This window comes from Brassica rapa, chromosome A05, assembly GCF_000309985.2.
Source record: "Brassica rapa cultivar Chiifu-401-42 chromosome A05, CAAS_Brap_v3.01, whole genome shotgun sequence".
Taxonomy (NCBI): Eukaryota; Viridiplantae; Streptophyta; class Magnoliopsida; order Brassicales; family Brassicaceae; genus Brassica; species Brassica rapa.
In genome coordinates, this window is record NC_024799.2 from 28,198,872 (window position 1) to 28,212,691 (window position 13,820).

General features: G+C 27.9%; 1 long non-coding RNA gene across 1 annotated transcript in view; it reads right to left on the reverse strand.

Annotated features, from left to right (window-relative positions):
• Positions 1-7,389: 7,389 nt before the first annotated feature.
• Positions 7,390-13,820, reverse strand: part of LOC117134169 — a 15,928-nt gene continuing 9,497 nt past the window's right edge. Inside the window, exons 3-4 of the long non-coding RNA XR_004458342.1 lie at positions 7,868-8,014; positions 7,390-7,531 (exon numbers count right to left, since the gene is read on the reverse strand). This is a non-coding gene — a long non-coding RNA (uncharacterized LOC117134169). The remainder of the gene's footprint in view (positions 7,532-7,867; positions 8,015-13,820) is intronic.

Here is a 13,820-nt window from a genome sequence, read left to right on the forward strand (position 1 = left end):
ATGTTTAGGGATGCAACTATGCATTAAAATAAATTTTCATTTTTTTGAATTTTTCTCAAAATCTATGGGTTAACCCCTACGAAATATTTAATTTTTCGGTAAATGCTCTATATACTGAAGCCTATGATCTTTACTGTTGTTTTAATATTTCTAAACACTTTCTATATTGTATTATTCATGTATATTAAACTCTCTTTCATGGTACATGGGCATCGTTTAAATTTTTGTCAATTAATTTAGTAAAACTTCATAATACTCCCTAAATTGGTTGACTAACCACTATAAAATCGCTATTATCCAGAAAAACGGAGACAACAAAGGTTCCAAACCTCTTTGACCTTCATCATATGTTAGTGAAGGATGCAACTATGCATTAAAATAGAATTTTCAATTTTTAAAATTTTCTCAAAATCTATAGGTTAACCCCTAAAATAATGAATTTTTTTTCGGTAAATTCTTATATACTGAAGCCTATGATCTTTAGTGTTGTTTTAAAATTTCTAAACACATTTTGCATTTGTATTAATGTATATTAAACTTATTTCATGGTACATGTGCGTCGTTTAAATTTTTGTCAATTAATTTAGTAAAACTTCATAATACTCCCTAAATTGGTTGACTAACCACTATAAATCGCTATTTCTAGAAAAACGGAGACAACAAAGGTTCCAAACCTCTTTGACCTTCATCATATGTTAGTGAGGGATGCAACTATGCATTAAAATAGAATTTTCATTTTTTTGAATTTTTCTCAAAATCTATGGGTTAACCCCTACGAAATATTTAATTTTTCGGTAAATGCTCTATACACTGAAGCCTATGATCTTTACTGTTGTTTTAATATTTATAAACACTTTCTATATTTGTATTCATGTATATTAAACTCTCTTTCATGGTACATGGGCATCGTTTAAATTTTTTGTCAATTAATTTAGTAAAACTTCATAATACTCCCTAAATTGGTTGACTAACCACTATAAAATCGCTATTCTCTAGAAAAACGGAGACAACAAAGGTTCCAAACCTCTTTGACCTTCATCATATGTTCGTGAAGGATGCAACTATGCATTAAAATAGAATTTTCATTTTTAAATTTTTCTCAAAATCTATGGGTTAATCCTACGAAAATATTGAATTTTCAGGTAAATTCTTTATATACTGAAGCATATGATCTTTAGTGTTGTTTTAAAATTTCTAAACATATTTTGCATTTGTATTAATGTATATTAAACTCTATTCATGGTACATGTGCGTCGTTTAAATTTTTTGTCAATTAATTTAGTAAAACTTCATAATACTCCCTAAATTGGTTGACTAACCACTATAAAATCGCTATTTTCTAGAAAAACAGGGACAACAAAGGTTCTAAACCTCTTTGACCTTCATCATATGTTAGTGAAGAATGCAACTATGCATTAAAATAGAATTTTCATTTTTTGAATTTTTCTCAAAATCTAAAGGTTAACCCTTACGAAATATTAATTTTTCGGTAAATGCTCTATATACTGAAGCCTATGATCTTTACGTTGTTTTAATATTTATAAACACTTTCTATATTGTATTAATGTATATTAAACTCTCTTTCATGGTACATGGGCATGTTTAAATTTTTGTCAATTAATTTAGTAAAACTTCATAATACTCCCTAAATTGGTTGACTAACCACTATAAAATCGCTATTATCTAGAAAAACGGAGACAACAAAGGTTCCAAACCTCTTTGACCTTCATCATATGTTAGTGAAGGATGCAACTATGCATTAAAATAGAATTTTCATTTTTTAATTTTTCTCAAAATCTATGGGTTAACCTACGAAAATTAATTTTCCGGTAAATGCTCTATATACTGAAGCATATGATCTTTAGTGTTGTTTTAAAATTTCTAAACACATTTTCATGTATAATGTATATTAAACTCTTTCATGGTACATGTGCGTCGTTTAAATTTTTTGTCAATTAATTTAGTAAAACTTCATAATACTCCCTAAATTGGTTGACTAACCACTATAAAATCGCTATCTAGAAAAACGGAGACAACAAAGGTTCCAAACCTCTTTGACCTTCATCATATGTTAGTGAAGGATGCAACTATGCATTAAAATAGAATTTTCAATTTTTTGAATTTTTCTCAAAATCTATGGGTTAACCCCTACGAAATATTTAATTTTTCGGTAAATGCTCTATACACTGAAGCCTATGATCTTTACTGTTGTTTTAATATTTATAAACACTTTCTATATTTGTATTCATGTATATTAAACTCTCTTTCATGGTACATGGGCATCGTTTAAATTTTTTGTCAATTAATTTAGTAAAACTTCATAATACTCCCTAAATTGGTTAACTAACCACTATAAAATCGCTATTTTCTAGAAAAACGGTGACAACAAAGGTTCCAAACCTCTTTGACCTTCATCATATGTTAGTGAGGGATGCAACTATGCATTAAAATAAAATTTTCATTTTTTTGAATTTTTCTCAAAATCTATGGGTTAACCCCTACGAAATATTTAATTTTTCGGTAAATGCTCTACACACTGAAGCCTATGATCTTTACTGTTGTTTTAATATTTATAAACACTTTCTATATTTGTATTCATGTATATTAAACTCTCTTTCATGGTACATGGGCATCGTTTAAATTTTTTGTCAATTAATTTAGTAAAATTTCATAATACTTCTTAAATTGGTTGACTAACCGATATAAAATTGCTATTCTCTAGAAAAATGGAGACAACAAAGGTTCCAAACTCATTTGACCTTCATCATATGTTAGTGAAAGATTCAACTATGCACTAAAATAAAATTTTCATTTTTTTGAATTTTTCTCAAAATCTATGGGTTAACCTACGAAAATATTGAATTTTTCGGTAAATTCTATATACTGAAGCATATGATCTTTAGTGTTGTTTTAAAATTTCTAAACACATTCTGCATTTGTATTAATGTATATTAAACTCTATTTCATGGTACATGTGCGTCGTTTAAATTTTTGTCAATTAATTTAGTAAAACTTCATAATACTCCCTAAATTGGTTGACTAACCACTATAAAATCGCTATTTCTAGAAAAAACGAGACAACAAAGGTTCCAAACCTCTTTGACCTTCATCATATGTTAGTGAGGGATGCAACTATGCATTAAAATAGAATTTTCATTTTGATTTTTTTCTCAAAATCTATGGGTTTAACCCCTACGAAAATATTTATTTTTCGGTAAATGCTCTATATACTGAAGCCTATGATCTTTACTGTTGTTTTAATATTTCTAAACACATTCTATATTTGTATTAATGTATATTAAACTCTCTTTCATGGTACATGGGCATCGTTTAATTTTTTGTCAATTAATTTAGTAAAACTTCATAATACTCCCTAAATTAGTTGACTAACCACTGTAAAATCGCTATTATCTAGAAAAACGGAGACACCAAAGGTTCCAAAGCTCTTTGACCTTCATCATATGTTCGTGAAGGATGCATCTATGCATTAAAATAGAATTTTCATTTTTTTGAATTTTTCTCAAAATCTATGGGTGTTGTTTTAAAATTCTTTATATATACTGAAGCATATGATTTTTAGTGTTGTTTTAAAATTTCTAAAAATATTTTTCATTTTTATTAATGTATATTAAACTCTATTCATTGTACATGTGCGTCGTTTAAATTTTTTGTCAATTAATTTAGTAAAACTTCATAATACTCCCTAAATTGGTTGACTAACTACTATAAAATCGCTATTATCTAGAAAAACGGAGACAACAAAGGTTCCAAACCTCTTTGACCTTCATCATATGTTAGTGAGGGATGCAACTATGCATTAAAATAGAATTTTCAATTTTTTGAATTTTTCTTAAAATCTATGGTTAACCCCTAGGAAATATTTAATTTTTCGGTAAATGCTCTATACACTGAAGCCTATGATCTTTACTGTTGTTTTAATATTTATAAACACTTTCTATATTTGTATTCATGTATATGAAACTCTCTTTCATGGTACATGGGCATCGTTTAAATTTTTTGTCAATTAATTTAGTAAAACTTCATAATACTCCCTAAATTAGTTGACTAACCACTATAAAATCGCTATTTTCTAGAAAAACGGTGACAACAAAGGTTCAAACCTCTTTGACCTTCATCATATGTTAGTGAGGGATGCAACTATGCATTAAAATAAAATTTTCATTTTTTTGAATTTTTCTCAAAATCTATGGGCTAACCCCTACGAAATATTTAATTTTTCGGTAAATGCTCTATACACTGAAGCCTATGATCTTTACTGTTGTTTTAATATTTATAAACACTTTTTATATTTGTATTCATGTATATTAAACTCTCTTTCATGGTACATGGGCATCGTTTAAATTTTTTGTCAATTAATTTAGTAAAATTTAATAATACTCCCTAAATTAGTTGACTAACCACTGTAAAATCGCTATTATCTAGAAAAACGGAGACAACAAAGGTTCCAAACCTCTTTGACCTTCATCATATGTTCGTGAAAGATGCACCTATGCATTAAAATAGAATTTTCAATTTTTAAAATTTTCTCAAAATCTATGGGTTAACCTTACGAAAATAATGAATTTTCCGGTAAATTCGTTATATACTGAAGCATATGATCTTTAGTGTTGTTTTAAAATTTCTAAACATATTTTGCATTTGTATTAATGTATATTAAACTCTATTTCATGGTTCATGTGCGTCGTTTAAATTTTTTGTCAATTAATTTAGTAAAACTTCATAATACTCTCTAAATTGGTTGACTAACCACTATAAAATTGCTATTTTCTAGAAAAACGGTGACAACAAAGGTCCCAAACCTCTTTGACCTTCATCATATGTTAGTGAGGGATGCAACTATGCATTAAAATAGAATTTTCATTTTTTTGAATTTTTCTCAAAATCTATGGGTTAACCCCTACGAAATATTTAATTTTTCGGTAAATGCTCTATACACTGAAGCCTATGATCTTTACTGTTGTTTTAATATTTATAAACACTTTCTATATTTGTATTCATGTATATTAAACTCTCTTTCATGGTACATGGGCATCGTTTAAATTTTTTGTCAATTAATTTAGTAAAACTTCATAATACTCCCTAAATTGGTTGACTAACCACTATAAAATCGCTATTATCTAGAAAAACGGAGACAACAAAGGTTCCAAACCTCTTTGACCTTCATCATATGTTCGTGAAGGATGCAACTATGCATTAAAATAGAATTTTCATTTTTTTGAATTTTTCTCAAAATCTATGGGTGTTGTTTTAAAATTCTTTATATATACTGAAGCATATGATCTTTAGTGTTGTTTTAAAATTCTAAAAACATTTTCATTTTATTAATGTATATTAAACTCTATTCATGGTACATGGGCATCGTTTAAATTTTTTGTCAATTAATTTAGTAAAACTTCATAATACTCCCTAAATTGGTTGACTAACCACTATAAAATCGCTATTCTCTAGAAAAACGGAGACAACAAAGGTTCCAAACCTCTTTGACCTTCATCATATGTTAGTGAAGGATGCAACTATGCATTAAAATAGAATTTTCATTTTTTTGAATTTTTCTCAAAATCTATGGTTAACCCTACGAAAATATTAATTTTCGGTAAATGCTCTATATACTGAAGCCTATGATCTTTAGTGTTGTTTTAAAATTTCTAAACACATTTACATTTGTATTAATGTATATTAAACTCTCTTTCATGGTACATGGCATCGTTTAAATTTTTTGTCAATTAATTTAGTAAAACTTCATAATACTCCCTAAATTGGTTGACTAACCACTATAAAATCGCTATTTTCTAGAAAAACGGAGACAACAAAGGTTCCAAACCTCTTTGACCTTCATCATATGTTAGTGAAGGATGCAACTATGCATTAAATAGAATTTTCATTTTTTTGAATTTTCTCAAAATCTATGGGTTAACCCCTACGAAATATTTAATTTTTCGGTAAATGCTCTATATACTGAAGCCTATGATCTTTACTGTTGTTTTAAAATTTATAAACACATTCTATATTGTATTAATGTATATTAAACTCTCTTTCATGGTACATGGGCATCGTTTAAATTTTTTGTCAATTAATTTAGTAAAACTTCATAATACTCCCTAAATTGGTTGACTAACCACTATAAAATCGCTATTCTCTAGAAAAACGGAGACAACAAAGGTTCCAAACCTCTTTGACCTTCATCATATGTTAGTAGAATGCAACTATGCAAAATAGAATTTTCAATTTTTTGAATTTTTCTCAAAATCTATGGGTTAACCCTACGAAAATATTAAATTTTCGGTAAATGCTCTATATACTGAAGCATATGATCTTTAGTGTTGTTTTAAAATTTCTAAAAATAATTTGCATTTGTATTAATGTATACTAAACTCTATTTCATGGTACATGTGCATCGTTTAAATTTTCATCAATTAATTTAGTAAAACTTCATAATACTCCCTAAATTGGTTGACTAACCACTATAAAATCGCTATTTTCTAGAAAAACGGAGACAACAAAGGTTCCAAACCTCTTTGACCTTCATCATATGTTAGTGAGGGATGCAACTATGCATTAAAATAGAATTTTCATTTTTTTGAATTTTTCTCAAAATCTATGGGTTAACCCCTACAAAATATTTAATTTTTCGGTAAATGCTCTATATACTGAAGCCTATGATCTTTACTGTTGTTTTAATATTTCTAAACACATTCTGCATTTGTATTAATGTACATTAAACTATATTTCATGGTACATGTGCGTCGTTTAATTTTTTTTGTCAATTAATTTAGTAAAACTTCATAATACTCCGTAAATTGGTTGACTAACCACTATAAAATCGCTATTTTCTAGAAAAACGGAGACAACAAAGGTTCCAAACCTCTTTGACCTTCATCATATGTTAGTGAGGGATGCAACTATGCATTAAAATAGAATTTTCATTTTTTTGAATTTTTCTCAAAATCTATGGGTTAACCCCTACGAAAATATTGAATTTTCGGTAAATGCTCTATATACTGAAGCATATGATCTTTAGTGTTGTTTTAAAATTTCTAAACACATTTTATATTCGTATTAATGTATATTAAACTCTATTTCATGGTACATATGCATCGTTTAAATTTTTTGTCAATTAATTTAGTAAAACTTCATAATACTCCCTAAATTGGTTAACTAACCACTATAAAATCGCTATTTTCTAGAAAAACGGTGACAACAAAGGTTGCAAACCTCTTTGACCTTCATCATATGTTAGTGAGGGATGCAACTATGCATTAAAATAGAATTTTTATTTTTTGAATTTTTCTCAAAATCTATGGGTTAAACCCTACGAAATATTTAATTTTTTGGTAAATGCTCTATACACTGAAGCCTATGATCTTTACTGTTGTTTTAGTATTTATAAACACTTTCTATATTTGTATTAATGTATATTAAACTCTCTTTTCATGGTATGGGCATCGTTTTAATTTTTTGTCAATTAATTTAGTAAAACTTCATAATACTCCTTAAATTGGTGGAGTAACCACTATAAAATCACAATTCTCTAGAAAAACGAAGACAAAAAAGTTTCCAACCTATTTGACCTTTATAATATGTTAGTGAAGGAATCAACTATGCTTTAAAACAATATCTTCATATTTTTGAAATTTTCTCAAAATCTATGTGTAAATATTGAATTTTTCTGTAAATGCTCTATATACTAAAGCCAATGATCTTTATTGTTGTTTTAAAATTTCTAAACACATTTTAAATTTGTATTAATGTATATTAAACTCTCTTTCAGGGTACATGTGCTTCGTTTTAATTTTGTCAATTAATTTGGTAAAACTTCGTAATACTCCCTAAATTGGTGGACTAACACTTATAAAATCACTATTCTCTAGAAAAACGGAGACAACAAAGGTTCCAAACCTCTTTGACCTTCATCATATGTTAGTGAAGGATGCAACTATGCAGAAAAACAATATTTTCATATTTTTAAATTTTTCTCAAAATCTATGGGTTAACCCTACGAAAATATTGAATTTTCGGTAAATGCTCTATATACTGAAGCCTATGATCTTTAGTGTTGTTTTAAAATTTCTAAACACATTTACATTTGTATTAATGTATATTAAACTCTCTTCATGGTACATGGCATCGTTTAATTTTTTGTCAATTAATTTAGTAAAACTTCATAATACTCCCTAAATTGGTTAACTAACCACTATAAAATCGCTATTTTCTAGAAAAACGGTGACAACAAAGGTTCCAAACCTCTTTGACCTTCATCATATGTTAGTGAGTGATGCAACTATGCATTAAACTAGAATTTTCATTTTTTTGAATTTTTCTCAAAATCTATGGGTTAACCCCTACGAAATATTTAATTTTTCGGTAAATGCTCTATACACTGAAGCCTATGATCTTTAGGTTGTTTTAAAATTTCTAAACACATTCTACATTTGTATTAATGTATATTAAACTCTCTTTCATGGCACATGGGCATCGTTTAAATATTTTGTCAATTAATTTAGTAAAACTTCAAAATACTCCCTAAATTTGTTGACTAACCACTATAAAATCGCTATTATCTAGAAAAACGGAGACAACAAAGGTTCCAAACCTCTTTGACCTTCATCATATGTTAGTGAAGGATGCAACTATGCATTAAAATAGAATTTTCATTTTTTTGAATTTTTCTCAAAATCTATAGATTAACAACCCCTACGAAATATTTAATTTTTCGGTAAATGCTCTATACACTGAAGCCTATGATCTTTAGTGTTGTTTTAAAATTTCTAAACACATTCTTATTTGTATTAATGTATATTAAACTCTCTTTCATGGTACATGGGCATCGTTTAATTTTTGTCAATTAATTTAGTAAAACTTCATAATACTCCCTAAATTGGTTGACTAACCACTATAAAATCGCTATTCTCTAGAAAAACGGAGACAAAGGTTCCAAACCTCTTTGACCTTCATCATATGTTAGTGAAGGATGCAACTATGCATTAAAATAGAATTTTCATTTTTTAATTTTCTCAAAATCTATGGGATAACCCCTACGAAAATATTAATTTTTCGGTAAATGCTCTATATATATGAAGCTTATAATCTTTAGTGTTGTTTTAAAATTTCTAAACACATTCCACATTTGTATTAATGTATATTAAACTCTCTTTCATGGTACATGGGTATCGATTAAATTTTTTGTCAGTTAATTTAGTAAAACTTCATAATACTCTCATATTGGTTGACTAACCACTATAAAATCGCTACTCTCTAGAAAAACGGAGACAACAAAGGTTCCAAACCTCTTTGACCTTCATCATATGTTAGTGAAGGATGCAACTATGCATTAAAATAGAATTTTCATTTTTTTTGAATTTTTCTCAAAATCTATGGGTTAACCCCTACGAAAATATTTAATTTTTCGGTAAATGCTCTATATACTGAAGCCTATGATCTTTAGTGTTGTTTTAAAATTTCTAAACACATTCTACATTTGTATTAATGTATATTAAACTCTCTTTCATGGTACATGGGCATCGTTTAAATTTTTTGTCAATTAATTTAGTAAAACTTCATAATACTCCCTAAATTGGTTGACTAACCACTATAAAATCGCTATTCTCTAGAAAAACGGAGACAACAAAGGTTCCAAACCTCTTTGACCTTCATCATATGTTAGTGAGGGATGCAATTATGCATTAAAATAGAATTTTCATTTTCTTGAATTTTTTTCAAAATCTATGGGTTAACCCCTACAAAATATTTAATTTTTCGGTAAATGCTATATATACTGCAGCCTATGATCTTTAGTGTTGTTTTAATATTTCTAAACACATTACATATTTGTATTAATGTATACTAAACTCTATTTCATGGTACATGTGCATCGTTTAAATTTTCATCAATTAATTTAGTAAAACTTCATAATACTCCCTAAATTGGTTGACTAACCACTATAAAATCGCTATTTTCTAGAAAAACGGAGACAACAAAGGTTCCAAACCTCTTTGACCTTCATCATATGTTAGTGAGGGATGTAACTATGCATTAAAATAGAATTTTCATTTTTTGAATTTTTCTCAAAATCTATGGGTTAACCCCTACGAAAATTTAATTTTTCGGTAAATGCTCTATATACTGAAGCCTATGATCTTTACTGTTGTTTTAAAATTTCTAAACACATTCTACATTTGTATTAATGTATATTAAACTCTCTTTCATGGTACATGGGCATCGTTTAAATTTTTTGTCAATTAATTTAGTAAAACTTCATAATACTCCCTAAATTGGTTGACTAACCACTATAAAATCGCTATTTCTAGAAAAACGGAGACAACAAAGGTTCCAAACCTCTTTGACCTTCATCATATGTTAGTGAAGGATGCAACTATGCATTAAAATAGAATTTTCATTTTTTTTGAATTTTTCTCAAAATCTATGGGTTAACCCCTACGAAATATTTAATTTTCGGTAAATGCTCTATATACTGAAGCCTATGATCTTTAGTGTGTTTTAAAATTTCTAAACACATTCTAATTTGTATTAATGTATATTAAACTCTCTTTCATGGTACATGGGCATCGTTTAAATTTTTTGTCAATTAATTTAGTAAAACTTCATAATACTCCCTAAATTTGTGACTAACCACTATAAAAATCGCTATTCTCTAGAAAAACGGAGACAACAAAGGTTCCAAACCTCTTTGACCTTCATCATATGTTAGTGAATGATACAACTATGCACTAAAATAAAATTTTCATTTTTTTGAATTTTTCTCAAAATCTATGGGTAAACAAACCCCTACGAAATATTTAATTTTTCGGTAAATACTCTATATACAGAAGCCTATGATCTTCAGTGTTGTTTTAAAATTTCTAAACACATTCTACATTTGTATTAATGTATATTAAACTCTCTTTCATTGTACATGGGCATCGTTTAAATTTTTTTGTCAATTAATTTAGTAAAACTTCATAATACTCCCTAAATTGGTTGACTAACCACTATAAAATCGCTATTTTCTAGAAAAACGGAGACAACAAAGGTTCCAAACCTCTTTGACCTTCATCATATGTTAGTGAGGATGCAACTATGCATTAAAATAGAATTTTCATTTTTTTGAATTTTTCTCAAAATCTATGGGTTAACCCCTACGAAAATATTAATTTTTGGTAAATGCTCTATATACTGAAGCCTATGATCTTTAGTGTTGTTTTAAATTTCTAAACACATTCTATATTTGTATTAATGTATATTAAACTCTTTCATGGTACATGGCATCGTTTAAATTTTTGTCAATTAATTTAGTAAAACTTCATAATACTCCCTAAATTGGTTGACTAACCACTATAAATCGCTATTCTCTAGAAAAACGGAGACAAAAGGTTCCAAACCTCTTTGACCTTCATCATATGTTTAGTGAAGATGCAACTATGCATTAAAATAGAATTTTCATTTTTTAATTTTTCTCAAAATCTATGGTTAACCCTACGAAAATATTGAATTTTCGGTAAATGCTCTATATACTGAAGCCTATGATCTTTAGTGTTGTTTTAAATTTCTAAACACATTCTACATTTGTATTAATGTATATTAAACTCTCTTTCATGGTACATGGGCATCGTTTAAATTTTTGTCAATTAATTTAGTAAAACTTCATAATACTCCCTAAATTGGTTGACTAACCACTATAAAATCGCTATTCTCTAGAAAAACGGAGACAACAAAGTTTCAAACCTCTTTGACCTTCATCATATGTTAGTGAAGGATGCAACTATGCATTAAAATAGAATTTTTCATTTTTTTAATTTTTCTCAAAATCTATGGGTTAACCCTACGAAATATTTAATTTTTCGGTAAATGCTCTATATACTGAAGCCTATGATCTTTAGTGTTGTTTTAAAATTTCTAAACACTTCTACATTTGTATTAATGTATATTAAACTCTCTTTCATGGTACATGGCATCGTTTAAATTTTTTGTCAATTAATTTAGTAAAACTTCATAATACTCCCTAAATTGGTTGACTAACCACTATAAAATCGCTATTCTCTAGAAAAACGGAGACAAAGGTTCCAAACCTCTTTGACCTTCATCATATGTTAGTGAAGGATGCAACTATGCATTAAAATAGAATTTTCATTTTTTTTAATTTTTCTCAAAATCTATGGGTTAACCCCTACGAAAATAATAATTTTCGGTAAATGCTCTATATACTGAAGCCTATGATCTTTAGTGTTGTTTTAAATTTCTAACCACATTCTACATTTGTACTAATGTATATTAAAATCTCTTTCATGGTACATGGGCATCGTTTAAATTTTTTGTCAATTAATTTAGTAAAACTTCATAATACTCCCCAAATTGGTTGACTAACCACTATAAAATCGCTATTCTCTAGAAAAATGGAGACAACAAAAGTTCCAAACCTCTTTGACCTTCATCATATGTTAGTAAATGATGCAACTATGCATTAAAATAGAATTTTCATTTTTTTGATTTTTTTCTCAAAATCTATGGGTTAACCCCTACGAAAATATTGAATTTTTCGGTAAATGCTCTACATACTGAAGCCTATGATTTTTAGTACTGTTGTTTTAAAATTTCTAAACAGATTCTACATTTGTATTAATGTATATTAAACTCTCTTCATGGTACATGGGCATCGTTAAATTTTTGTCAATTAATTTAGTAAAACTTCATAATACTCCCTAAATTGGTTGACTAACCACTATAAAATCGCTATTCTCTAGAAAAACGGAGACAACAAAGGTTCCAAACCTCTTTGACCTTCATCATATGTTAGTGAAGGATGCAACTATGCATTAAAATAGAATTTTCATTTTTTTTGAATTTTCTCAAAATCTTTGGGTTAACCCCTACAAAATATTTAATTTTTCGGTAAATGCTCTATATATTGAAGCCTATGATCTTTACTGTTGTTTTAATATTTCTAAACACATTCTATAATTGTATTAATGTATAATAAACTCTCTTTCATGGTACATGGGCATCGTTTAAATTTTTTGTCAATTAATTTAGTAAAACTTTATAATACTCCTTAAATTGTTTGACTAACCACTATAAAATCGCTATTCTCTAGAAAAACGGAGACAACAAAGGTTCCAAACCTCTTTGACCTTCATCATATGTTAGTGAAGGATGCAACTATGCATTAAAATAGAATTTTCATCTTTTTGAATTTTTCTTAAAATCTATGGGTTAACCCCTACGAAAATATTTAATTTTTCGGTAAATGCTCTATATACTGAAGCCTATGATCTTTAGTGTTGTTTTAAAATTCTAAACACTTTCTATATTTGTATTAATGTATATTAAACTCTCTTTCATGGTACATGGGCATCGTTTAAATTTTTGTCAATTAATTTAGTAAAACTTCATAATACTCCCTAAATTGGTTGACTAACCACTATAAATCGCTATTTTCTAGAAAAACGGAGACAACAAAGTTCCAAACCTCTTTGACCTTCATCATATGTTAGTGAAGGATGCAACTATGCATTAAAATAGAATTTTCATTTTTTTGAATTTTTCTCAAAATCTATGGGTTAACCCCTACGAAATATTTAATTTTTCGGTAAATGCTCTATATACTGAAGCCTATGATCTTTAGTGTTGTTTTAAAATTTCTAAACACTAATCTATATTTGTATTAATGTATATTAAACTCTCTTTCATGGTACATGGGCATCGTTTAAATTTTTGTCAATTAATTTAGTAAAACTTCATAATACTCCCTAAATTGGTTGACTAACCACTATAAAATCGCTATTCTCTAGAAAAACGGAGACAACAAA